The 27,213-nt window shown below is 37.6% G+C and overlaps 1 long non-coding RNA gene across 2 annotated transcripts; it reads left to right on the forward strand.

Moving 5' to 3' along the window:
- The first annotated feature begins 8,390 nt into the window (after window positions 1–8,390).
- On the forward strand, window positions 8,391–12,653 carry LOC128644793 (uncharacterized). 2 transcript variants are annotated; one of them, XR_008400048.1, is made up of 3 exons: window positions 8,391–9,389; window positions 9,567–11,098; window positions 11,276–12,653. It is a non-coding gene; the product is annotated as an uncharacterized LOC128644793 (long non-coding RNA). The 2 variants fall into 2 exon arrangements; XR_008400047.1 differs by lacking the exon at window positions 8,391–9,389 and having other exon boundaries at window positions 9,474–11,098.
- The last annotated feature ends 14,560 nt before the right edge of the window (window positions 12,654–27,213 follow it).

The raw sequence follows: 27,213 nt of genomic DNA on the forward strand, positions 1-27,213 counted from the left end.
TAGTGGGAGTGTGAGTTAGTGAGAATTAGTAGTAGTGTAAGTTAGTGAGAATTAGTAGTAGTGTGAGTTAGAGAGCGAGTGATTTTTCTGTACACTTAACACATTTACACGCAAACACATTCAATACATACATACACTTATCAATAACACTACATACACTCCATAACCCATACCCCCTCAAACTACATTCCATACCCCATTCCCTGTAGTCCCATTCCCTTTCATCCCATTTACTCTTATCCCATACCCCATCCCCATCCCATACCCATCCCCTAGTTACATTTATTTTACATATCCTCCTTTTAGTCTTCTTCTTTTTGTTTATTTAAATACTCCTTACCCTCTTTGTTTTTTTAGATCCCTCTCACACTTTCAGCACTTATTTTGTCTTTTTAGTTCTTTATTTTGAACCCCTTTCATTTCACCACACTCACTTTTTGTTTGATTATTTGGGGTTTAGTTTAGGGAACAGATGGAGGGCAGGCAGGGGAGAGGTAGAGGGGAGAGGAGAGGGAGGGGGAGAGGAACAGGGCAGGAAGGGGGGCAGGAAGGGGGGCAGGAAGCGGGGGTGGAAGCGGTGGCGGACAGAGTAGGGCTTCACAGTCCGGGAAACAGAGGGCATCGTCACAGGGGAAGGCCAAGGCGACTAGGGAGGCGAGGTTTTCGATGGAGGAGAAGGAGGCCCTCGTAGAGGCCTATATGGCTAGGTATAGGAGGCTGCAGCACCAGAAGACCACCCCGACTGAGAAGAGGAAGCTCTGGCATGAGATAAGGAATGCAGTCAATGCAGTGGGTGGCCGGAATAGAGATATGGACTCTATAAAACATCGATACAGGGACTGTAAGATGGATCTCAAGAAAAAGTTAAGCCTGGAGGCCCGACATGCCGCAGGAACCGGTGGCGGACCTGCCCTGGAAATCGAGTACTGCCGATGGGAGGAAATGTTGCGGCCCAGCATCTCCGAGGTGGATGTAGTCGGTATCGGAGGAATTGATACCGGGAACCTGCCATTCTCATCTGACGGTAAGCTCATTTAAGAATAAATTCACATACGAATGTATTTCAAGGGACACTATACGCAAACCTTTACTTTCATGATTAAGGTAGCGAATTCAATTTTACAAAACATTCTAATGTACTTATATTACCTAATTTGAATCATTCTTGAGATATATTTTAATGAAGAAATAGCCATGCACACGGTGAACCAATCACAGGAGGCAGCTATATTCAGCTAACAATCAGCATCTTATAAGCATATTTAGATATGCTTTTCAGCAAAGAATATCCAGAGAATGAAGCTAATTAGATAAGAAAAGTACATTAGAAAGTTGATTATAAATGTATGCTTCTAAATCATGAAAGATAAAACATTGGGTTTCATGTCCCTTTAAGGATCAGATTAATGCTATTACGCTGTTTACACGCATTCACAATTACTTTGCGGTTACATCAGTATCTAGGCTATAGGTTAGGTGTGCATTTAAACAGACTGAAAACAAACGCTAAAACATTCAGATTGACCACAGATATCACAAACACGTTTTAGAAAATGCGGAAATCGTATTGATTGTTAGATTTCAAAGTGGATTAATGATTCTGCATTTGTAATTGTATCGTAAGCTAAGTAATTTAAAGCTTCATTTGGAAATATGATAATATATACATTTATTTCTTTTTCAAATATACAGAGTCTGGGGAGGAGGCAGCACAACAAATACAGCCTCCTCCATCTCCCCTGGATGAGAGTGGTGGGGAGGAATTTCCACTTCGGAGGGAAGAGGCCCCCCGTGACGAAGAGGGCACGGAAGCAGATGAAGAGGCCCCGGAAGCAGAGGAGGAGGCCGCGGATCCAGAGGCCCCCCAAGGACCCGCACACCGCCGTGCACGGGCACCCCGCCGTGCACGGGTACCCCGCCAAGCACAACAAGAGGAAATAGCGGAGGTGCGGGTTCTACTGGACTACATAGACCAGATGCGTAACTCCCGGATACAAAATATTGAAGGCCGAACTCGAATTATTGATGGACAAAACCAAATAATTGAAGGACAAAACCAAATAATAAACATACTTAATAGAATAGAAGAAGGGCAAAACAGAATCATTAATCTACACCAAGAGATGTTTAATTTTTTCCGGGAGGCGCATGCTGGTCTGCCTCCTGGTCCACCTCCTGCTGCTGGGCCTCCTGCTGCTGGGCCTCCTGCTGCTGGGCCATCTTCTCCTGCCGGCCCATCTTCTCCTGCCGGCCCATCTTTTCCTGCCGGGCCATCTTCTCCTGCCGGGCCATCTCCTCCTGCCGAGCCATCTTCTCCTCCTCAGCCATCTTCTCCTCCTCAGCCATCTTCTCCTCCTCAGCCATCTTCTCCTCCTCACCTTGGTCATCCCAGTACTCTTCCTTCCACTCTTCCCACAACATCTCCAAGGAGAACTCATCAGAGTCGGCAGTTGCCCCTCCCAGAGCCTCAGCCTCGTGGGAAGAGGGGAAGGAAGAGGAAGTAAGTATTTGTTTTCATGTTTAATGTTTTTTTTATTTAATGTGTAATGGATAGGTATGTGATGATGTGGTTTTCATACACTTGTGGACCTCACTCTGTATATAATCTACTTCTATGGGACCGGGTCCATGGAGGCAGATTGTTTGCAGAGTGTGGGTTATAAGTGTGTGAAAACCACATCATCACATACCTATCCTTGTTCATGATATTGATTGGTTTCTGTGATGTGATGTCCAAACTGTTTCCCGAATCGCAAACAAAATTACCATTACAATTATCCATGATGGCATATTACTGTTTGAATGCCAATAATACAGCTTAAAGGGACAGTCAGAAAATTATTGATTACAAAGAAAACACTGTATTACGCATTATCAAGTTGGAAACAACAAAACATGGAGAAATACGTGTGACTTATGTGCTTACCCTTGTATCTCTGACTATGAAAAATGAACACTTATTTGTTGTTCTGACATAACAACATTTTAGATATCAATGATCAATACATGGTAAATAATATGCTGTATGAGCACAAGGTTTAACATATACAAATGCTATCCAAATGCCCTCTAGTGGTCAAATTGTATAATGATTACATGCACTCTTCAAGCTCTAAGAAATGAGCACACAAACCTCATAGGTTTAGCTAGCAAATTAAAATAAACACAGACAAATGATTAATTGGTGAGAAACCTTTGATATCATTGATATTACAAAATTGACTTTTAGAATAATGCAAAACATTATTTGTTTTCTAAACTGTCCCTTTAACAAAATTACATATGCTAACATATATTTGAAGATTGTTGGTATATCTACATGTACTTGTTCAAACAATAAATATTGAAATCAGATTTATATTGACGTGTTAAATAAAGTCTATTTTCTTAAAGAGACATTATTGTGTTCATTTATTTTCAGAAAGACATTTGTTTTAACAATGAATATGGTTTAAAGTCCTTTTAGGAGTGGGGGGTGAAAATATGCTAACAATAATATATTTGGAGATTAACCAATGTGGAACTCATACATGATACAAAAATAAACATTTGCATTAAAGGGACAGTATACTATATTTTTAACTGAACTGTATGTAATAGACACTACTAGAAACAACAAGATTAACATATACTGATATCAATATTACAAAGCTTTCAACACTTTCAAAGAAAATAGGGTTATCTCTATTGAAAATATAGATGAACCCCCATTACAACCATAAAACAAGACAATACCCCATCATTAACATATGAAAAGACACTTTACACAAACAGGAGAAAGCTGGAAATGGTACTCACATGAAACTCAGAGGCTTGACGAGGAGTCAGAAAATTACTTACATTTTCTTTGAACAGAAGCAAAATGAAACGGGTATTTGTTAAAAAATGGACTATCTAACTAGAGACAAAATAAAAAGTTTTGATTTATAATGTGAGTGTCTAATGAACCTTTAATAGAATATACGACGAAATTACATTTAGAAGAAGTCGCCATCATATATTTAGCATATGATAAAGATAAATGCATATTGATTACTTGATTCTAACACAATAGCGCATATTTATGAATTAGATATCTTTAACATTAAACACAACAGTCATTTTACATAAAAAGGAACATATTGTTGACAAACATATTAAACAACATGGACTATAGAGATTTGCACTTGCCTCGAAATATCTTATGCATGAAAACATTTTGCTTTCGTTCGTTTATTCAACCAGACATCCAGCAAAAGAGAATGTGGTGGTCTTTATCAGCTATGGTTCAACAATGTAACATGATGCAAACAATCCATATTCGCAATGTTTTTAAACTTGGCTTCATTCACAAACGTGTTTAACATGCACAAACAAATATTGCGGGACTACGTAATACAATCAGACGTTTTTTTACCTTTGCATGTGACGTCTTAATTAACATGGCGCTTCCTTGATCACGTAAGAACGCAATCCAATAAAAGGCACATTCCTGATCACGTAAGAACGCAAACCAAAAAAAAGGCACATCCTTGATCGCGTAAAAACGCCATCCAATAAAAGCTGCATCCTTGATCGCGTAAAAACGCCATCCAATAAAAGGTGCATCCTTGATCGCGTAAAAACGCCATACAATAAAAGGCGCATCCTTGATCGCGTAAAAACGCCATCCAATAAAAATTGCATCCTTGATCGCGTAAAAACATCAGTCAATACAAGGAATCATTGGACAGCCTGGCAGGTGACGTCTTAAGCAACATGGCGCATCCGCGATCGCAGAAAAACCGCAGCTAATACAAGGACAAGTTGACAGCTTGGCATATCACTAAGAAACGTATTTATATTTTTGAAACTAGTATGTGTCCAGATTGATATCTAGGAATGTCACGAAATCATGATTCATCTTTTCAGACTTGACTGTCCCTTTAACTATAGCTATGGTGTATATCTTTAACCTTTAAAAGATACACATGAGAAATACATATGCCATTGATGTTTTAAGATATGTTTAGATTGTTTGGGAATAACAATAATGACACATGTATTGATCAAACGGGTCATTTATTCAAGTTGAAATATGGTCAGACTACCTATAGCCATATATGGGAGGAGAAGTATTTTTTAAAAATATTTTGAAAAACATATTCCTCATATAAAATATGCGCATTACACACAGAGATTGATTTGGTTACACTTTTACAATAAGATAGAATAGAAAATGAAATACATGTGCTGTCAACATTACAATAAGATTGTTTATTATTAAGATTATATGTCCTTGTTCATGTAAAAAGGACAAAAACGCTTTAGAAATGGAAATACATTCATTAACAATTGTGCTCACCATCACTTAAAGGGACATGATTATTATTTATAAAAAGAGGATACACAGAGACAATACTATTTCAATAAAATGAACACTTTACAGGGATTATATCATTGTATCAATCCTCAGATCATTTGTTAAAGGTGCATCAATTCATGCAGAGTTTATAAATACACACATGGATGTGAAATTTGAAATATACATATATAACAATCTTTATATACATATATAAAACAATTACTATGCTAATCATAATCATGCAATGATAAAGATTTTAGATAACAATATAAAGACAAAAATAATAATTACATTGGAGATGTTAATCTTAAAGTCATTTAGAATTGTATTACATATATGATTCAGGAAACAACATTATTTTGGGTATGTCCCTTTAAGGATCAACCAGATAAAATAGAGATTTCAATCAATGACATGAATAAGGAGGACAAAGAATCGTGCAATGACATGTCTTTTATTAGTATGTCAGAAAACAACAACGTTTATAAATAATATGGTAAAGATCAGGAAAATGTAGACATATGACAAGGTAACAGAGTGCATCACAGTCCATAAAGAGAGTTGCCAAGGGCCACCATAGCCCCATTGTAGATATATGACAAGGTAACAGAGTGCATCACAGTCCATGAAGAGAGTTGCCAAGGGCCAACATAGCCCCATTGTAGATATATGACAAGGTAACAGAGTGCATCACAGTCCATGAAGAGAGTTGCCAAGGGCCACCATAGCCCCATTGTAGATATATGACAAGGTAACAGAGTGCATCACAGTCCATGAAGAGAGTTGCCAAGGGCCAGCATAGCCCCATTTGAGCCATATGACAAGGTAACAGAGTGCATCACAGTCCATGAAGAGAGTTGCCAAGGGCCAACATAGCCCCATTGTAGATATATGACAAGGTAACAGAGTGCATCACAGTCCATGAAGAGAGTTGCCAAGGGCCACCATAGCCCCATTGTAGATATATGACAAGGTAACAGAGTGCATCACAGTCCATGAAGAGAGTTGCCAAGGGCCAGCATAGCCCCATTTGAGCCATATGACAAGGTAACAGAGTGCATCACAGTCCATGAAGAGAGTTGCCAAGGGCCAGCATAGCCCCATTTGAGCCATATGACAAGGTAACAGAGTGCATCACAGTCCATGAAGAGAGTTGCCAAGGGCCAGCATAGCCCCATTTGAGCCATATGGCAAGGTAACAGAGTGCATCACAGTCCATGAAGAGAGTTGCCAAGGGCCAGCATAGCCCCATTTGAGCCATATGACAAGGTAACAGAGTGCATCACAGTCCATGAAGAGAGTTGCCAAGGGCCAGCATAGCCCCATTTGAGCTATATGACAAGGTAACAGAGTGCATCACAGTCCATGAAGAGAGTTGCCAAGGGCCAGCATAGCCCCATTTGAGCCATATGACAAGGTAACAGAGTGCATCACAGTCCATGAAGAGAGTTGCCAAGGGCCACCATAGCCCCATTGTAGATATATGACAAGGTAACAGAGTGCATCACAGTCCATGAAGAGAGTTGCCAAGGGCCAACATAGCACCATTGTAGATATATGACAAGGTAACAGAGTGCATCACAGTCCATGAAGAGAGTTGCCAAGGGCCACCATAGCCCCATTGTAGATATATGACAAGGTAACAGAGTGCATCACAGTCCATGAAGAGAGTTGCCAAGGGCCAGCATAGCCCCATTTGAGCCATATGACAAGGTAACAGAGTGCATCACAGTCCATGAAGAGAGTTGCCAAGGGCCAGCATAGCCCCATTTGAGCCATATGACAAGGTAACATAGTGCATCACAGTCCATGAAGAGAGTTGCCAAGGGCCAGCATAGCCCCATTTGAGCCATATGGCAAGGTAACAGAGTGCATCACAGTCCATGAAGAGAGTTGCCAAGGGCCAGCATAGCCCCATTTGAGCCATATGACAAGGTAACAGAGTGCATCACAGTCCATGAAGAGAGTTGCCAAGGGCCAGCATAGCCCCATTTGAGCCATATGGCAAGGTAACAGAGTGCATCACAGTCCATGAAGAGAGTTGCCAAGGGCCACCATAGCCCCATTGTAGATATATGACAAGGTAACAGAGTGCATCACAGTCCATGAAGAGAGTTGCCAAGGGCCAGCATAGCCCCATTTGAGCCATATGACAAGGTAACAGAGTGCATCACAGTCCATGAAGAGAGTTGCCAAGGGCCAGCATAGCCCCATTTGAGCTATATGACAAGGTAACAGAGTGCATCACAGTCCATGAAGAGAGTTGCCAAGGGCCAGCATAGCCCCATTTGAGCCATATGACAAGGTAACAGAGTGCATCACAGTCCATGAAGAGAGTTGCCAAGGGCCAGCATAGCCCCATTTGAGCCATATGACAAGGTAACAGAGTGCATCACAGTCCATGAAGAGAGTTGCCAAGGGCCAGCATAGCCCCATTTGAGCCATATGACAAGGTAACAGAGTGCATCACAGTCCATGAAGAGAGTTGCCAAGGGCCAGCATAGCCCAATTTGAGCCATATGACAAGGTAAAAGAGTGCAACAGGCACAACAATAAACTTAAAAAAAGGCCAAATGGCAACAATAACAAAAACATCAACATGTGGACGGAGGATTCTTATCTGCGACCTTGGAGCATCTCCAGATCCTCCACTTACTGGTCATCCTCTTCATCGTCCTGTGCATGTCCAGCTCCAGATTCAGGCCTTGAATTTAATAGCATGATTTGCCGCAGAGTCAAATCCTGAACCCGGAGCTGGGCCTGCATGGTGTCGTTCATCCCTCTCAGGACAGCTGCGTTCCTCAACACGGCCTGCTCTACTCGTGCTATACCTTCTAGCATGAGCCATGCTGAGTCACAGCCTAAAATAAACAATAAATCAAATATTAAGGATAATTACACAACAGAAGAAAAAATAAGCAAAGATACATTGTCATCATAAAGACAAATCATTCTTTACATCAATTTGTTAAAATTGATTCTTTACACATTAGGGCCTAGATTTGGAGTTTGGCGGTAGATGGGCTGTTAACGCTACGCGGGCTTTTTTCTGGCCGCACCTGTTAGGGGTAATATGAACCTGACGGCAGCCATCTTGTTCCCTGCAGCCATCTTGTGATGATTAGCATCCATTTTGTAATGATTAGACTTTTATTATAGTGGTTTATTATGTAGTAAGAGATATGCTGATGTTAGGGAGACTTGCATAGATATAATAGCCCTGAGAATGACCCTGAAGATGTGCATTGTTATCTCTACAAGATGTCAAACGGCTGTGATTTGTGCTGGGCTAGGAGGCCCAGTTACTGTGTATTCCTGTAGAAATGACTCCCTAACACTCCTTTTATTCCAATTATATTTTCTATGAGTTTCTTTGTTCTTATAGAAATACCATGTGAAATGATGTAATTATGAATACGTCACTTGTTAAACCTATATGCTGTAACTCTTATTGTAAGAATATTATAATATCTAGGGAGCATATATATACATTGTATCATTTTTATATGTTATGTTTAATTGTAATGTATCTTAATGTATCTTTTCTGTATCCCTTTAATATTCAATTGTAGCTAGACACATAGTGACCTTTATACACACATTTTATATGTACTTTTGAACCATTGGGCTATGTGTGAGAAAACACTGCTGATGTAAGGAATTTTAGTTAGGTCAAAGGTAGCTATACATCAGATTGAAATATTTTGAGATCCTACATTACTCCTTTTTTCCTGTCAGTCATAAATTTACTTAATATCTTCAAGGATATCTGACAAATGTGATGTACAACTTACAGGATGCCAGATGTTTTTCCTCATCGTAGAAATGAGCTAATGACTACAGATTTCAATGTATTCTGAAAGGTATATAAGCTCGCTATCCTGAACAATAAAATTAGAGCTGTTCAACAAACATATTCTTGTGTGTTCTCTGAATGGCTCTCCAAGTACTTGAAAACACTTTGCAGGGTAGATACCAGAGTCCTGAAGCAGAGGAGAACAAGAGGGTCCTGGTCCTAGAGGAGTCTCCTTACAAATGGTGTCTAGAAGTGATAGCTTGTCAAGGGGTGAGTAAAACACTTGTTTTGCACTGTTTTTTGCTTACCCATTGTCAAACTAGAACCCTATAGGAATGTTTTGTTTGATTTTAAATGACATAGGATGAAAGTGACGTTTTATTTGGACATAATTGTGATTGTATTGCGGTGTGTACTCATCCTGTACTGTTTCTGTTTGCTTCCTAGACTCCCTGTGACTCGAGTGTTTGCTTGCCATGGGTATCCACTGGTTGCCTTGTCTACCCCATGAACAAACCATCAGATTTCCAGTATCTCCCTGCGGAAGAACCGTGGATAAGCACCCCTACTGCAAATGAACTGTTGGAGAACTGTGTTATAGCAAAGTGTCAAGGTGCAGCGCTCTCAAATGGACAAACACTGTTCTTAAAGTGATCAGAGGCCACCTAGAGACAGTTGTGCTGTTGCTATGTCATGCTTTAAAAGGAACTGTTGGACATATTGGGGGTGCTAGCAATGCAGGTGGAGAGATAGACGATGCAGCGTTGTTTGGGGGTAGATGGGGGGCTGGTTGGGTCTCTGTGCCGGTGGACCGGTAGTTTTGGGAAGGCTGGAAGATAGATGGAAGGTATTGGAGGGACTGTACCGATATGCAGTGACAATTAGCCTATAAAAGTATATCATAATATAAGGTTTTACTACTTTTCTATGTTAGTCTATTTTTATGTTATTCTGTTAGAATAAAAGGATGGTATGTTAGGGGTAATATGAACCTGACGGCAGCCATCTTGTTCCCTGCAGCCATCTTGTGATGATTAGCATCCATTTTGTAATGATTAGACTTTTATTATAGTGGTTTATTATGTAGTAAGAGATATGCTGATGTTAGGGAGACTTGCATAGATATAATAGCCCTGAGAATGACCCTGAAGATGTGCATTGTTATCTCTACAAGATGTCAAATGGCTGTGATTTGTGCTGGGCTAGGAGGCCCAGTTACTGTGTATTCCTGTAGAAATGACTCCCTAACACTCCTTTTATTCCAATTATATTTTCTATGAGTTTCTTTGTTCTTATAGAAATACCATGTGAAATGATGTAATTATGAATACGTCACTTGTTAAACCTATATGCTGTAACTCTTATTGTAAGAATATTATAATATCTAGGGAGCATATATATACATTGTATCATTTTTATATGTTATGTTTAATTGTAATGTATCTTAATGTATCTTTTCTGTATCCCTTTAATATTCAATTGTAGCTAGACACATAGTGACCTTTATACACACATTTTATATGTACTTTTGAACCATTGGGCTATGTGTGAGAAAACACTGCTGATGTAAGGAATTTTAGTTAGGTCAAAGGTAGCTATACATCAGATTGAAATATTTTGAGATCCTACATTACTCCTTTTTTCCTGTCAGTCATAAATTTACTTAATATCTTCAAGGATATCTGACAAATGTGATGTACAACTTACAGGATGCCAGATGTTTTTCCTCATCGTAGAAATGAGCTAATGACTACAGATTTCAATGTATTCTGAAAGGTATATAAGCTCGCTATCCTGAACAATAAAATTAGAGCTGTTCAACAAACATATTCTTGTGTGTTCTCTGAATGGCTCTCCAAGTACTTGAAAACACTTTGCAGGGTAGATACCAGAGTCCTGAAGCAGAGGAGAACAAGAGGGTCCTGGTCCTAGAGGAGTCTCCTTACAAATGGTGTCTAGAAGTGATAGCTTGTCAAGGGGTGAGTAAAACACTTGTTTTGCACTGTTTTTTGCTTACCCATTGTCAAACTAGAACCCTATAGGAATGTTTTGTTTGATTTTAAATGACATAGGATGAAAGTGACGTTTTATTTGGACATAATTGTGATTGTATTGCGGTGTGTACTCATCCTGTACTGTTTCTGTTTGCTTCCTAGACTCCCTGTGACTCGAGTGTTTGCTTGCCATGGGTATCCACTGGTTGCCTTGTCTACCCCATGAACAAACCATCAGATTTCCAGTATCTCCCTGCGGAAGAACCGTGGATAAGCACCCCTACTGCAAATGAACTGTTGGAGAACTGTGTTATAGCAAAGTGTCAAGGTGCAGCGCTCTCAAATGGACAAACACTGTTCTTAAAGTGATCAGAGGCCACCTAGAGACAGTTGTGCTGTTGCTATGTCATGCTTTAAAAGGAACTGTTGGACATATTGGGGGTGCTAGCAATGCAGGTGGAGAGATAGACGATGCAGCGTTGTTTGGGGGTAGATGGGGGGCTGGTTGGGTCTCTGTGCCGGTGGACCGGTAGTTTTGGGAAGGCTGGAAGATAGATGGAAGGTATTGGAGGGACTGTACCGATATGCAGTGACAATTAGCCTATAAAAGTATATCATAATATAAGGTTTTACTACTTTTCTATGTTAGTCTATTTTTATGTTATTCTGTTAGAATAAAAGGATGGTATGTTAGGGGTAATATGAACCTGACGGCAGCCATCTTGTTCCCTGCAGCCATCTTGTGATGATTAGCATCCATTTTGTAATGATTAGACTTTTATTATAGTGGTTTATTATGTAGTAAGAGATATGCTGATGTTAGGGAGACTTGCATAGATATAATAGCCCTGAGAATGACCCTGAAGATGTGCATTGTTATCTCTACAAGATGTCAAATGGCTGTGATTTGTGCTGGGCTAGGAGGCCCAGTTACTGTGTATTCCTGTAGAAATGACTCCCTAACACTCCTTTTATTCCAATTATATTTTCTATGAGTTTCTTTGTTCTTATAGAAATACCATGTGAAATGATGTAATTATGAATACGTCACTTGTTAAACCTATATGCTGTAACTCTTATTGTAAGAATATTATAATATCTAGGGAGCATATATATACATTGTATCATTTTTATATGTTATGTTTAATTGTAATGTATCTTAATGTATCTTTTCTGTATCCCTTTAATATTCAATTGTAGCTAGACACATAGTGACCTTTATACACACATTTTATATGTACTTTTGAACCATTGGGCTATGTGTGAGAAAACACTGCTGATGTAAGGAATTTTAGTTAGGTCAAAGGTAGCTATACATCAGATTGAAATATTTTGAGATCCTACATTACTCCTTTTTTCCTGTCAGTCATAAATTTACTTAATATCTTCAAGGATATCTGACAAATGTGATGTACAACTTACAGGATGCCAGATGTTTTTCCTCATCGTAGAAATGAGCTAATGACTACAGATTTCAATGTATTCTGAAAGGTATATAAGCTCGCTATCCTGAACAATAAAATTAGAGCTGTTCAACAAACATATTCTTGTGTGTTCTCTGAATGGCTCTCCAAGTACTTGAAAACACTTTGCAGGGTAGATACCAGAGTCCTGAAGCAGAGGAGAACAAGAGGGTCCTGGTCCTAGAGGAGTCTCCTTACAGCACCATAAAATTAACTCTGGTATCGAGAGTTCAAAAAAATGCTGCGTTAGGCTCCAAAAAAGGAGCGTAGAGCATTTTTACCGCAAATGCAACTCTCGATACCAGAGTTGCTTACGGACGCGGCCAGCCTCAAAAACGTGCTCGTGCACGATTCTCCCATAGGAAACAATGGGGCTGTTTGAGCTGAAAAAAAACCTAACACCTGCAAAAAAGCAGCGTTCAGCTCCTAACGCAGCCCCATTGTTTCCTATGGGGAAACACTTCCTACGTCTGCTCCTAACACTCTAACATGTACCCCGAGTCTAAACACCCCTAACCTTACACTTATTAACCCCTAATCTGCCGCCCCCGCTATCGCTGACCCCTGCATTATATTATTAACCCCTAATCTTCCGCTCCGTAAACCGCCGCAACTTACATTATCCCTATGTACCCCTAATCTGCTGCCCCTAACACCGCCGACCCCTATATTATATTTATTAACCCCTAACCTGCCCCCCACAATGTCGCCGCCAGCTACTTACAATAATTAACCCCTAATCTGCCGACCACAAAGCGCCGCCACCTACGTTATCCTTATGTACCCCTAATCTGCTGCCCCTAACACCGCCGACCCCTATATTATATTTATTAACCCCTAATCTGCCCCCCTCAACGTCGCCGACACCTGCCTACACTTATTAACCCCTAATCTGCCGAGCGGACCTGAGCGCTACTATAATAAAGTTATTAACCCCTAATCCGCCTCACTAACCCTATCATAAATAGTATTAACCCCTAATCTGCCCTCCCTAACATCGCCGACACCTAACTTCAATTATTAACCCCTAATCTGCCGACCGGAGCTCACCGCTATTCTAATAAATGTATTAACCCCTAAAGCTAAGTCTAACCCTAATACTAACACCCCCCTAAATCAAATATAATTTAAATCTAACGAAATTAATTATCTCTTATTAAATAAATTATTCCTATTTAAAGCTAAATACTTACCTGTAAAATGAATCCTAATATAGCTACACTATAAATTATAATTATATTGTAGCTATTTTAGGATTTATATTTATTTTACAGGTAACTTTGTATTTATTTTAACCAGGTACAATAGCTATTAAATAGTTAAGAACTATTTAATAGTTACCTAGTTAAAATAATAACAAAATTACCTGTAAAATAAGTCCTAACCTAAGTTACAATTAAACCTAACACTACCCTATCAATAAATTAATTAAATAAAATACCTACAATTACCTACAATAAAACCTAACACTACACTATCAATAAATAAATTAAATACAATTTCTACAAATAACTACAATTACATAAACTAACTAAAGTACAAAAAATAAAAAAGAACTAAGTTACAAAAAATAAAAAAATATTTACAAACATAAGAAAAATATTACAACAATTTTAAACTAATTACACCTACTCTAAGCCCCCTAATAAAATAACAAAGACCCCCAAAATAAAAAAATTCCCTACCCTATTCTAAATTAATAAATTTAAAAGCTCTTTTACCTTACCAGCCCTGAACAGGGCCCTTTGCGGGGCATGCCCCAAGAAATTCAGCTCTTTTGCCTGTAAAAAAAAACATACAATACCCCCCCCCAACATTACAACCCACCACCCACATACCCCTAATCTAACCCAAACCCCCCTTAAATAAACCTAACACTAAGCCCCTGAAGATCATCCTACCTTGTCTTCACCATACCAGGTTCACCGATCGGTCCAGAAGAGCTCCTCCGATGTCCTGATCCAAGCCCAAGCGGGGGGCTGAAGAGGTCCATGATCCGGCTGAAGTCTTCATCCATGCGGGCCAGAAGAGGTCTTCCATCCGATTGAAGTCTTCATCCAAGCGGCATCCATCCGGAGCGAAGCGGCAGCATCCTGAAGACCTCCACCGCGGAACATCCATCCTGGCCGACGACTGAACGACGAATGACGGTTCCTTTAAATGACGTCACCCAAGATGGCGTCCCTCAAATTCCGATTGGCCAATCAGATAGAGCTCGCATTCTATTGGCTGATCGGAACAGCCAATAGAATGCGAGCTCAATCTGATTGGCTGATTGGATCAGCCAATCGGATTGAACTTGATTCTGATTGGCTGATTCCATCAGCCAATCAGAATATTCCTACCTTAATTCCGATTGGCTGATAGAATCCTATCAGCCAATCGGAATTCGAGGGACGCCATCTTGGGTGACGTCATTTAAAGGAACCGTCATTCGTCGTTCAGTCGTCGGCCAGGATGGATGTTCCGCGGTGGAGGTCTTCAGGATGCTGCCGCTTCGCTCCGGATGGATGCCGCTTGGATGAAGACTTCAATCGGATGGAAGACCTCTTCTGGCCCGCTTGGATGAAGACTTCAGCCGGATCATGGACCTCTTCAGCCCCCCGCTTGGGCTTGGATCAGGACATCGGAGGAGCTCTTCTGGACCGATCGGTGAACCTGGTATGGTGAAGACAAGGTAGGATGATCTTCAGGGGCTTAGTGTTAGGTTTATTTAAGGGGGGTTTGGGTTAGATTAGGGGTATGTGGGTGGTGGGTTGTAATGTTGGGGGGGGGGTATTGTATGTTTTTTTTTACAGGCAAAAGAGCTGAATTTCTTGGGGCATGCCCCACAAAGGGCCCTGTTCAGGGCTGGTAAGGTAAAAGAGCTTTTAAATTTATTAATTTAGAATAGGGTAGGGCATTTTTTTATTTTGGGGGTCTTTGTTATTTTATTAGGGGGCTTAGAGTAGGTGTAATTAGTTTAAAATTGTTGTAATATTTTTCTTATGTTTGTAAATATTTTTTTATTTTTTGTAACTTAGTTATTTTTTATTTTTTGTACTTTAGTTAGTTTATGTAATTGTAGTTATTTGTAGAAATTGTATTTAATTTATTTATTGATAGTGTAGTGTTAGGTTTTATTGTAGGTAATTGTAGGTATTTTATTTAATTAATTTATTGATAGGGTAGTGTTAGGTTTAATTATAACTTAGGTTAGGACTTATTTTACAGGTAATTTTGTTATTATTTTAACTAGGTAACTATTAAATAGTTCTTAACTATTTAATAGCTATTGTATCTGGTTAAAATAATTACAAAGTTGCCTGTAAAATAAATATTAATCCTAAAATAGCTACAATATAATTATAATTTATAGTGTAGCTATATTAGGATTAATTTTACAGGTAAGTATTTAGCTTTAAATAGGAATAATTTATTTAATAAGAGTTAATTAATTTCGTTAGATTTAAATTATATTTAAGTTAGGGGGGTGTTAGTGTTAGGGTTAGACTTAGCTTTAGGGGTTAATCCATTTATTATAGTAGCGATGAGCTCCGGTCGTCAGATTAGGGGTTAATAATTGAAGTTAGGTGTCGGCGATGTTAGGGAGGGCAGATTAGGGGTTAATACTATTTATGATAGGGTTAGTGAGGCGGATTAGGGGTTAATAACTTTATTATAGTAGCGCTCAGGTCCGCTCGGCAGATTAGGGGTTAATAAGTGTAGGCAGGTGTCGGCGACGTTGAGGGGGGCAGATTAGGGGTTAATAAATATAATATAGGGGTCGGCGGTGTTAGGGGCAGCAGATTAGGGGTACATAAGTATAACGTAGGTGGCGGCGCTTTGCGGTCGGCAGATTAGGGGTTAATTATTGTAAGTAGCTTGCGGCGACATTGTGGGGGCAGGTTAGGGGTTAATAAATATAATATAGGGGTCGGCGGGGTTAGGGGCAGCAGATTAGGGGTACATAAGTATAACGTAGGTGGCGGTCGGCAGATTAGGGGTTAAAAAAATTTAATCGAGTTGCGGCGATGTGGGGGGACCTCGGTTTAGGGGTGCATAGGTAGTTTATGGGTGTTAGTGTACTTTAGGGTACAGTAGTTAAGAGCTTTATGAACCGGCGTTAGCCCAGAAAGCTCTTAACTCCTGCTTTTTTCCTGAGGCTGGAGTTTTGTTGTTAGAGCTCTAACGCTCACTTCAGAAACAACTCTAAATACCGGCGTTAGGAAGATCCCATTGAAAAGATAGGATACGCAATTTACGTAAGGGGATCTGCGGTATGGAAAAGTCGCGGCTGAAAAGTGAGCGTTAGACCCTATTTTGAGTGACTCCAAATACCGGCGGTAGCCTAAAACCAGCGTTAGGAGCCTCTAACGCTGGTTTTCACGGCTAACGCCGAACTCTAAATCTAGGCCTAAATATGTTATTCAGACAGACCGAAATCCTTAAAGGGACAGTTTACTCAAACATGTTGTCCCCTTTAATTTGTTTTCGATGATCCACTTATACAGCTTGAGTGTATGTAATCTTGTTAAAGGAATTACATTGTACTTACATTAGCAATTTAAATATTTAAATTATACTGTGGTAGGCACACCTATCCTTAAACATTTTGGCGTTGAGGACAAGCTGTGTAAACATATCAACCTGAAGAAATTACATTCCCACTGGGTTAGACAAGAGATAATGTATCAACATTTGTACATAAATTGTTGGATTCAAGTAGTGGTGATTGGTATATGTAGTGATATCAAATTAAAGGGACACTGAACCTAAATATTTAATTGTTGACTGATTCAGATAGAGCATGACATTACAAATATTAAACAATTACACATATTCTTTAAATATTTGAATTGTCTAGCTAGATTTGGAATGCAAGAATGTAGGTTTATAGGGCAGGCCATATTTGTTTATCAACTTTAGTTGTCCCTGCTGGTTGATGGATACATTCATCCAACAATAAAGAAATGATGTCCACAATTATTTTCTATTGAAAATTTATTCTAGGCATTTCTTTGTTTCAATAAAGATAGCAAGAGAATGAAGAATAATTTATAAGAGTAGTAAATTATAAATTTGATTAACATTGCATGCTCTATTTGAATCACAATAGAAACAATTTGCCTTCAGTGTACCTTTAAGTATCTTATAATGTGGATTTAGAATGATACTTACAGCTGTGCCTGGGAAGGACTATCTGACACCCAGGACAATGAAGGTTGAGACAGGGGGGAGGGATGGGATTGTATTCGGGAGGGATGGGATTGGGTTGGGGAGGGATGAGCTGCTGCTCCGGGGTAGGCCGTACAGCTGGGGAGTGGTGAGTTGGGGTCTGGGCAGCTGTACGGCCCATAATACGGGGAGAGCGTCGAAGGGGGACAAAAGGCCATTTTTTAGGAGGGACATGAAAGGACAAATGGGAAGGGCCGGCAGGGGTCTGGGCCTGGGCAGGGGTCTGGGCCTGGGTAGGAGTCTTGGCCTGGGCAGGAGTCTGGGCAGGGGTCTGGGCCTGGGCAGGGGTCTGGGCCTGGGCAGGGGTCTGGGACTGGGCAGGGGCGGAAAACAGATGACCAGAGGTGGAGGATCCATCTGAAATAAATAATACAAATATATTAACATCTCATACATCATGAAATCAAATCAACGCATTTAAAATTGATTATGTTTTCAATATACTTAGAAGTGTGTTTGAATTTCTAATCAATTATGAAATGAGGATATGGTATGCATATAGGCACTCAGATGAATATCAATGACTGTCTGTACAATTATAACATTATTATTGTGTTTTGGCATGGAATATGCATGTGACATAATGATGGCATGAATTATAAATGTTTTTTTTTTTAAAAAAAAACATCCAAGCATATTTTCATGCTGCCTGATATAGAAAGGTGGCAGTAGTGTATTTGAACAGACAAATAATATTCCTTTTTAAAGTGCAAAAGCTGTAGACTTTGAATGTCTTCAATAAAATGATTTCCAATAAAGCAACATGTTGGAAACATGATAGATATATTTCACATACCATCAGACTCCAAGGCAGCCTCTTCCTCCTCCATCACACATGTTATATCAATCTCTGTAAAACATAACATGTTGTGTACACGTTAAGATCACATATTATAACATATGTTACTGTTGATCAAAGACACACATCAATGTTGCATTGAAGATATACACACCCAAAGTTATGATTTACATCATTTTGATGGAGCATACAAATGACATAAGATTTGTTATTCTCAATGATTCAGATTTTCGATGTATTGTTTGTATTAATTTTAAAATCATAAAAGCATAGTACATAGAACATTTAAGATTTCTCATGTGTGTATCACTTGATGACTGTTGTCAAAAATGAACATGGAAACAAACATATGCTATACATCTTCTGAATAACAAAGGTGTAGACTAAGAAAGTTTTAATTATTAATCTTTCAATATTCAAAGAAAATTAATATATAATCAGAGGAGTAAATTATATGTTTGTTTCAAATGTTATGCTTCATCAGAATCATGTTCATAATATTGATTACCAATACTCCTTCAATGACATATAAATGAGTCAATGGACTTACCAGGAGACCGCAAAGGCGTCTCTGTGTCAGTGCTGGATTCCTCTGGGCTCCCCACACCAACTCTCTCTATGAATGATATAGATATATATTAGTGAACAGATTTGGGATAGCACTAAATCACATCTGTAGCGAATTTTAAGAATAATCAACTTGAAAATGAGAAGAATAGAGCAGTCATTAAACAAAAAAATGCTTGATTGAATCAAGGGGATTCTGTTAAAAATGATGTATTGAACATATGTTTCATTTCTGACTATATTAGACATCAAACTCATCTCATACGATGCTATTGCATATCTAAATATACCCATTGATCAATGTTCTTAAAAGAATACACACAAACCACATTTTGAATAACAGCTGTTGACAAATATAAACAAAGACATGTGGCACATCGAGCCATTTGTGCAATGTACAGTAATCTTGTTTAGGACACAACACATATTGATCACAATACAAAACCAAATGGATTAGTACAAATATGTAATCATGGTGCTGTTAGAGTATGCTGATATCTATAAAGTAACTCCAACAGTGAATATGTGAATTATATATCAATATTGTCTAATCCAAAGAATGTAAAGATGAATGAATCTATTGTTTATTAAAGGGACACTGACATGATTTATTTCAATCATTTATTTCACTGTTCAAACTGTTCAAAATGATTTAACATTTACTCCTATTATAATTTGAATGTTGATACATTTTAATCTTAAAGGCAGATAAGCAATATTGGATTCAATAAATATTGTTTGTTGAAGGTATCCACCAATCATCAATCAAAACCCAGGTTGGTCAACCAAAATTGAGCTGAAGATAAACGTACATTCTTGATTTTAAAATACATTTAGCAATAGAATATTTCACATATGATTATAGTATTATATTTAAATGTTGATTAATATTGCATGCTCTATCTGAATGACAACATTAATAATTTTAGCTCAGTATCCCTTTAATATAAAATTATATTGATTTGACAATGTTGGTGTTAATGAATTCTCTACTCCATATGTTGATGTAATGAATGGGATTGAGCATGCAATTCCAATCTAATATGTTATTTAAGGATATCCTAAGAATTATTTAATTTTCATCTATTAAAGGGACATGAAGCTCTAAATGTGTAATTGTATACATTTTTAAACTATGTACTACTGTTATCTGAACACATGATTTTAACTTTTGCATAGAAAAAAGTTTATGCATAGAAAAACTGCCGGATAATACCAGTAATGCATTGTTTAACATAAACCAAAATCCATTAATTTTTCTAAGAACTAAAACAATAGACTGAACCAATGTAGCTCATAAAATGTTTAAACAAAACAATAAAATCACGTTTTTAAAAAAATCGATGTAAAATTTAGTTGTCACGTCCCTTAAATGACGTGATCAATTTCAAAAATGGAATCTATATTTTTAAAATCTAAACATATGCAAAATTGTGTGTATTTTTACAAAATGTATACAAATAAGATTAAGCAATACACAAGGGAAGAATATAAATTGGACATTCAAAGAATCTTACCTTAAAATTATGGGATATCTTAAATTCCAAACCAAATCAGAGTAGTCTTACAATGTAATCCTATTTTTTATTTTATTTATTCTTATTTGCAAAAAGTTTTAAAATCCATTTTGAAGATACATATAAATATTGAACAATGTGCATTTAGTATGTAATGTTCTGTCCATGTTTCTAAGACAAATGTCAATTAAAATGAGACATACCATACTGTGACAAGCCCTGCCTTGAGGATCCAGCACCAACATCCAGATCTGTAATATATTAAATGAGGATTGGATATCATTAATACAAATCATGCCATGTTTAAAATCTTTACATTATGAGCAAATCAATTAAAAAATATTAATCCTTTGGTAGTCCCATGAGTTAATTTTTTCCTCAATTCTATTCATGATAAATATATCCTGTACTCTTATTTTCAATCAGTTGTGTTGTTTACTGTAGCTTAAATTATTTTTTTGTGTTATTTCATTCTCATCAATTGATGGGCATATGTTATAATTTATTTGGATTCTTCTTTTTTTATTATGTATAATATTGAAAATAAGAATACTGTATTCTTCACATATATAATAATTCACATTTCATTTTGACCAAAATGTATAAAGCAATGCCACTTACAGCAAACCCATGTTAACGTGTATGAGCAATTCCATTTTCGCGATCATTGCGCAATGATTCCAAGCGGAATTACGCATCCATCATTTGACCAACATGTATAAAGCAATGCCACTTACAGCTAACCCATGTTAACGTGTATGCGCAATTCCATTTTCGCGATCATTGCGCAATGATTCCAAGTGGAATTACGCATCCGTCATTTGACCAACATGTATAAAGCAATGCCACTTACAGCTAACCCATGTTAACGTGTATGCGCAATTCCATTTTCGCAATCATTGCGCAATGATTCCAAGCGGAATTACGCATCCGTCATTTGACCAACATGTATAAAGCAATGCCACTTACAGCTAACCCATGTTAACGTGTATGCGCAATTCCATTTTCGCGATCATTGCGCAATGATTCCAAGCGGAATTACGCATCCGTCATTTGACCAACATGTATAAAGCAATGCCACTTACAGCTAACCCATGTTAACGTGTATGCGCAATTCCATTTTCGCGATCATTGCACAATGATTCCAAGCCGAATTACGCATCCGTCATTTGACCAACATGTATAAAGCAATGCCACTTACAGCTAACCCATGTTAACGTGTATGCGCAATTCCATTTTCGCGATCATTGCGCAATGATTCCAAGTGGAATTACGCATCCGTCATTTGACCAACATGTATAAAGCAATGCCACTTACAGCAAACCCATGTTAACGTGTATGCGCAATTCCATTTTCGCGATCATTGCGCAATGATTCCAAGCGGAATTACGCATCCGTCATTTGACCAACATGTATAAAGCAATGCCACTTACAGCAAACCCATGTTAACGTGTATGCGCAATTCCATTTTCGCGATCATTGCGCAATGATTCCAAGCGGAATTACGCATCCGTCATTTGACCAACATGTATAAAGCAATGCCACTTACAGCTAACCCATGTTAACGTGTATGCGCAATTCCATTTTCGCGATCATTGCGCAATGATTCCAAGCGGAATTACGCATCCGTCATTTGACCAACATGTATAAAGCAATGCCACTTACAGCAAACCCATGTTAACGTGTATGCGCAATTCCATTTTCGCGATCATTGCGCAATGATTCCAAGCGGAATTACGCATCCGTCATTTGACCAACATGTATAAAGCAATGGCACTTACAGCTAACCCATGTTAACGTGTATGCGCAATTCCATTTTCGCTCTGTGACGCATATTCTGTAGAGCGCAAGAAACATAATTCCTATTTCATGTGTCACTAATCTAAAATCAGATATCTAAACATCATATGTAGTGTATATTGTGAGATCTGTATAGGTTTAGTATCTGACTATATACACATTTTTTAAAAATAAATCAAATATTAAGATATTATATGAAGTTGGATAGTTACCTGGTTCAGATTCTCTTTCATCTCCTCCCAGGCCACCGGACGGAGAAGCAGCTGCCCTGGCCCCCGCGTCAGGAATTTCAGATCCCGCAGCTGGGAGGGAAGAAGAGGAGGCCAAGGATGGCGAGGATCTAAATCTTTTGGGGACCCGGAGATTGAGGAGCTCGCATAAAGTCACCTCATAAGGGAGTAGGTAGAGTTTCCGCGGGGCCTTTCTTTGGCCCCCTCTTTTACGGGCTTGTACCCACTCCCTTATGAGGTTGACTTTTTTTGTTAAGCGCAACCTCATATCTCCGAATCTCCTCATGATTTGATCCTGGCTCCTCTGGACGTCACACACCAATCTAACCGCATTGGTGATAGACTCCCAGAGGGCCTTCTTAACAGGCGCATCTGTCGAACTCCTCTTGTTTCCAAACAGCTGGGGATAAAAGTCCTTGATGGCGTGGACCAGTGCAGCGCTCTCCTGCTTGGTGAACCTGGGAGGTTTCATGCCTGCTGGGTTGTATACTAATAATATATATTGCCTGCAGGCATTAGAGAACTGACAAAGATGGCAACGTGTAATGGACTTTTATATGGTGAAGTAAACATGAGATGCACCATGGGACAAGTTATCTGTACATCTGATTGGATAAAAGTTTGAAATATTGTTAGAATGTCTGTGAGACCATCCTGACTCAAGTTGTGTTTGTGTGATGAACTCTGATTGGCCGTTCCTTAATGTTTCATATCTTAGCAACTTCCATATACATACCTCCTGGTGGTGCTGTAACTTCATTTTTCATGTAGACTTATTTGTAACTCATGGGCCTGTCATGCAGATATGTGTGACGCAGATTTAATATCCGTGATCCGTTAAATATTAATGATTAAATTCTCTTTAAAATCTAATACTGTCACATTATTAAATGTTGTAGACATTTATCGGTTTAATAACGGTCTGTTTCTTTAATACAAATACACATTTAATATTGTATGTCTTTATTGTTCATAAAATCCATTTCTTGACTTATTGTGAAGTATTGATATTGCTCTATTAAATGTATTTATAATGCACATTGATTGTGTGCTATTGCGTGACATTAGACTCTAATGTTTAAAGATGCTAATCTGGTGTTTCAAGATGCGTTTCCCACGCAATATTCTGAATGTTCAAAATCAGGTTATAATGTCAGTAACTTGGATAATCTGTTTATAAATGTTAAACTACAGGTTTGTTTGTTATTAGTAAATAAACCTCGAGCTTGTATTTGTCTGAAGTGCTCATATATGTTATTGGGCAATGGCGTCTTTATTTTTAAATAGACATTACAAACAAACAATTGTATCAAATGATCTGTAGAGATAGAAAATTGTTTAGACTTTAAAATGTAAATAAATTTATCTTATTATTTAGATATCCTCAACAGAAGAAATTTAAATGCACATGGTTGAGCCAATCACATAAGGCATCTCTGTGCATCCACCAATCTTCATCTACTGAGCCTATCTCGATATGCTTTTCAAGCAAAGTATGTCAAGATAAGAAGAGAAGTAAATACACTCTTTAAATCTCTTAAAGGGACACTGTCCAAACAAATTTAGCGTTCGTGATTCAGATTGAGCATGAAATGTTAAGCAACTTTATAATTTAATCCGATTCTCAAATGTTAAGAATTATATTGTTATCTTTCTTGGCAAATCAATAATGATATTTTAGATTACGGAAAATTGTTTCCAAAAACCTGGGTTGTCCTTGATGATTGTTGGATAAATTAATCCAACCAAAAAAAACAAGTTCTGTCCAGAGTACTGAAGCAATTAAATTATCTATTTAATGCCTTATTTTTAAAGTAATGATAGCAACATCACAAGGAGCATTCATAATATGAGACAATTTTTAAAGTTGCTTAAAATAGAATACTCATTCAGAATGTATAAATCATTAATTTTTTAACTGTCTCCCTTTAAGTATATTTTGAGTTCATGTCCCTTTAAAGAAACATTTCACAATAATGCTTGAAAAATCAGAAACCTAAGCACCTTCCTTTTGCTAAATTAGTATAACATATGAGTAAAGCTAATTTAGATTAACTTCTGGATTGTTTTACACACTGACTGAAATATATATTGTAAAGGAGGTATTTCAGAGTCTTCAGCTTAGAGGGACATTAAGCTATATGTTATGTATGCATTTTGGATAAGATTATAATATTTGAACAACTTTATATGTTTTGGTATTCAATCATTAGATTGTAATTATATATTCTTGGATTAAATACATATCTACATCGGCTATTTTGATGCTGTTTGTTGGTTGCACATAGATGCCTTATGTAATTGACTAAGATATGTGCATTGATGTATCTTTTTAAAAGTATATTTAAAGACTGAATGTAATTCTATAGTACTTTATAAATATGTTTAAATTCTTTTATGAATTATTGAAAAATCAATACACAATATACTTTGTGAATGTCCCTTTAAGGACCAAAACATTTTGAATGTTGATTTAACATTGTCAAAAGAAACTAAAGGGGAATGAAAATTATATATAGATATGTGATGTCTAACCCAAGAGGTAAGATTTTAAAAACTACATAATATTAATAACTATAGTTAAATGACTCCACTAGAAAATAAAATCGATTAACCTGGCATCCAATAACTAGCTTGTGGAAAAATATCAAGTTAAATGACCTAACATTTATAAATGTAAAAATTAAAAGAATGTAGAAAATAATGTTTTGAGATACCTAAGGAAGATACAAGATCTTATAAAATTAATTTTACATTCAACAACACTGTCACTTTAATGTAATTGAACCACTTCCCCTTCTTAAAAGTGAAAACAAATAATTTATGTCAAATTTTGACTACATATCCGAAATTATTTTAACATCTAAGAATTTCAAAAGAAAAGCATCAATGGATATCACTCCCCAATTAATTTAAAAAAATATAGTTTAATGTAATATTCTCTGAATCAGTGGATTTTCTAAAATTAATGCATTATTTGATCTTATGCATGTGCTTGTCAAATAGCCAACTACCAGTCATGGGAGTCAAATTGTTTTTTATTGACAGATTACCGTATTTTTCGCTCCATAAGACACACTTTTTTCCTCCTCAAAAGTAAAGGAAAATGTCTGTGCGTCTTATGGAGCGAATGCAGCCAAACTAGAACTACACTTCCCATAACTCCTCATGTCACTCTCCACTCTGCTCCGCCTCCACTTCCCATAACTTCTCATGTCACGCTCCGCTCGGCTCCGCCTCCAACTTAGTAGTGACTCAAACTAGGACTACACTTCCCATAACTCCGTGGGGATACTAGTTATAACGTCAGTGCCCTGGAAGTTCTGGCACGCACATGTGTTGGTGACATGACCTGGAGGTCAGTGTTGAGAGGCTTGTAGCTGCGGTGAACGGTGGCCGCTTGGCTGGGGTTCTAGTCAGGAGGTATGCTAAAAATCCGGGTGAGAAATATATAAATATTTGTCTGAAAAAGGAATATACCGTAGATTGGGGAGTGTTGAGAAGCTGTTGGACAATATAGACGCAGGTCATGTATCTGGCGGAAAATACCGGTAGGTTGTCTGTTATTACACAAGTTTTTTTTAGCTTGGTGCTGGATATTTGGAAACGGTGTCTATTTTAGGGGTCAAAATCTTGAAGAATGACACTATTTTATAGCATCAATAGCATTTTAGTGCTTATGGTAGTTTGTCTTTTATTTATGGCTGTGTTAGTAACTCAGTTTGTTTAACCGTTTTGAAAGTGCTTAAACAAATATTCAGTACACATTAGTAGGATATACTGGCTATGTCTGAATATATTGTGGTACTGATTTAGTGTTTCCTATGTGTATCATTTTGACTCTTATAACACACTCTCAATCACACACAAGCTCTCTCACACTCTGACACACACTCTCACACACACTCTCACACACATACTCTTATCACACACACACTTACACACATTTTTATCACACACTCTCAATCACACACAAGCTCTCTTCAGAATATTTTTTTTCTTGTTTTCCTCCTCTAAAAACTAGGTGCGTGTTATGGTCAGGTGCGTCTTATGGAGCGAAAAATACGGTATCTGGATATTTATTATAATCTGTTCAAAAGAGTATATTTAATACTAAAATGTTTATTATTACCATTTAAAAAATTAAAAGTTTCTGAAAGAAAAACAAAAAAATATTCCTGGAAGTCATCAGATGACAATCTGAAATAAAAAAAAAAAATTTCTACAAAGTTAATACACACGTTGTCAAATATTCCTAAAATACATTTACAATCATCTTGTGTCTATGCTCTAACTTTGTTCAACATTTTATCAAGATATTTATTAATTAAATTTTGTAAAAAAAAAAAACATACACCATTCTATTGTGTAATAAAATAAAAATTTAAATATCTGAATTTCAAATTCTACATAATAATGTATATCACATTTCAATAATATATATGTATGCTGAACATAAATGTAATATTTCATGTCCATTCAAATACCTCTATATCAACTATAATAT

The sequence above is a fragment of the Bombina bombina genome, chromosome 1 (genome assembly GCF_027579735.1).
Source record: "Bombina bombina isolate aBomBom1 chromosome 1, aBomBom1.pri, whole genome shotgun sequence".
Classification (NCBI taxonomy): Eukaryota; Metazoa; Chordata; class Amphibia; order Anura; family Bombinatoridae; genus Bombina; species Bombina bombina.